A 2,759-nucleotide genomic window follows, 5' to 3' on the forward strand; every position below is an offset into this window, starting at 1 on the left:
GGGACTGAAATGGTTGGGCCGAAGGCCCGACCATCGCCGCCGACAGGCCAAGCATGCCCGGCCCCTGCCGAACGGAGTTGCCGGCGCAGCGAAGTGGAGCTGGCAACTCCGTTTGGCGGAAGGGCGGGCCTGCTTGTTATGACACACAACGACCCTGAAAATCCCAGGTCTCTAGCTCAATTCGTTCTCGAGTATCTCACGAAACACTGTTACGCTGCGATGCGCCTGGCGCACATATAGCAGGCCTGCGGCGCTGACACCCGAGACGGGGTAATATGAGTGCATAAACAATTTTTCGAAAAGAAGTCTTTTTAACGATTTAATCGACCATTTGATCATTTTCACCTCATTTATGTCAAGAAATGCCCCCTAGCACCTAAACGGTACGAGTGTCTTTTTATGGTACTAAATGACCCTGAAATTCCGAGATCGCTATCTCAATCCATTCTCGAGTTATCGTGCGAACAGACAAACAAACCCACAAACAAACCCACAAACAGAATGAAACTTTTTCGGTCAGTGGAGTAATGGGCTTCGCTAATCGCTCAGCCAAAAAATGTATGAGCTTGATGTTTCTTAATAGACAATCAAAATAGAAGCTGAAAATGCCAATACGTGTGGTTTATTGTACATGAGTCATGTATAGAGCTGCTTGTGAACCAAATCATCTACACTGTTAAAAATGTTTTGAAATTTCAAAACCAACATTAACTGAATTTTCAGAATTGTACTGAAATTTCATATTTGAACTGAAAATTCAGAAGTGTTTTGATATTTTAAGACAATGTTATGAAAGTTTAGAGCTGGATAATGAAATGTCAGTATTCGTACTGAAAATTCAGAACAAGGTAATGAAATGTCAGTATGGTTCTGAAGACTCAAAGCAGCGTAATGAAATGTCAGTATGCTTCTGAAAATTCAGAGATGGGTAATGAAAGTTCAGTTTGGTACTGAAGATTCAAAACAGGATGATAAAATTCGAATAGCATTAATTAAGTTATATACATCTATGTGGCCTCTGTGGTATCATAGAAAATCAAGAAGATTAATACTATCGCAAGCGGAAAAGCTTAGTTACTTTTGCAACAACGATTACCCTGCACCGATACTGTCGCGGTCAAGCGCACTTCCACTATTTGCCACTAGATGGCGCATCGTTCGGGTAACTGATAATTTTATTTTACGTGTCAAATATCTATTAAATTTCTTAAATTTCCTATCCGAACTATTGATAGTCTGATAGAGCAGCGTCCCCGATGTACCTGCACATTTGTTTTTCATTTTTTGTCAATATTCAATCTTTTTCATGAGTTCTTAATTGGCTCTCGCTGAGCACTCATAACGCGAGCACGTCTACCCTCCGGCGCCCAGCTCCCCATATTTGTGTACCATCTGCTGACGCTTCTCGGCCTTGAGTTGAGTGCCCCGCCTACGGAAGACTCCTGACACATGTGTCGGGCCGTCAGGTTAGGGAGCCGCAAGGTTGACCGGGAAGTGATCGCCCCTGTTCCATCCAGCATACTACTGGCTCTGAGTTCAGTTGGGCGCGTAGCATCATGGTCGACATCGCTTGGGTCGTCTCCGAGGGTTGGCCCCTTTCCAACCGCTCTGCGCAGGAGCTACGCACCTTCGCCAGCTCCGTCCAGCGCAAGCTACCAACATCTGTAGTCTTCAAGCAGCCGCTGGAGCTCCTGCCGCACGGGCGGGAGGTCATGTTCGTCGTGCCGCACAAGTACGCCGCCGACGTCCACGCCGCCTGCAGAAACACCCGCGCCCCCGGAGGCGTTCAGGTGTCCTGGGGTGGTCTTCAGCAACTGGCCAACCAGCGGCCAGTCCAACACGTCCCTCACATCCTCCTCGGGGTTCCAAAAGTGGTCCCCGTTGAAGATGTTGAGCGGGCTCTGCAATTCGCTCTCAAGACGCAGTCGGTTGCATACCTCGACGGGATGATCCCACAGCATCGGAGCTCACCCGGAGAGTCGAAGTACAAGCTTTACGCCGTCGAAGACGCCAACCTCGCGTCCGTACTCCATCTCCTCACGGAAGGGATCAAGATAAAGAGTATGTTCTTCGACGTGAGGCAGTACACCATCTCGGGCGACGGGCCGAATGATATGAAATATCACTCGATCCCGAAGCCCCAGTTGCCTGTGCGCACCCACTCGGTGTACACGACAACAGATGAAGCTCCACCTCCACCCAAGAGGAAGAGAGAAACCACCGGACCCGACTCTCCGGCACAAGCGCCGGAGAAGAAGGCAAAGAAGACCGCCCCGCCGACGGCGCCGCCGAAGCCGACACAATGCTTCCGGTGCCAGAAGTGGGGCTGCTCTCTCTCCCGGTGCGAGGGCCCCGACACCTGTCGCCGGTGTGCCCTTGAGCATCGGACGTCAGCCTGCCCGAGGACTGCTCCGGTGCGCTGCGCCGTCTGCGCGGGAGACCATGTGGGCAGCTCCGGCTCCTGCCCATCCCGCCCCCACCATCAGCAGACGCCAGCCCCGGCTCGCCGCAAACGCCCCGAGAGGCCCAGCGGTCGGCCAACAACATCACCAGCTACATCGGACCTAAGCGCCATCCTGCAGGTCCTGGCCATCCAGCTGCTGGAGAGGCTTCTCCCCCAAGGCCGTAAGCTTTCGGGCCGAAAGCCGAGGAGGAGAAAACGCATTAAAACCAATAAAGACAATCCTAAGACTGATCCCCAACCCCAAAAGGCTCCATGATATAATTGGTCGAAATAAATTGAGAGTCAGGAGGTCGCC

Source organism: Frankliniella occidentalis, unplaced genomic scaffold (genome assembly GCF_000697945.3).
Source record: "Frankliniella occidentalis isolate FOCC.00 unplaced genomic scaffold, Focc_3.1 Scaffold57, whole genome shotgun sequence".
Taxonomy (NCBI): Eukaryota; Metazoa; Arthropoda; class Insecta; order Thysanoptera; family Thripidae; genus Frankliniella; species Frankliniella occidentalis.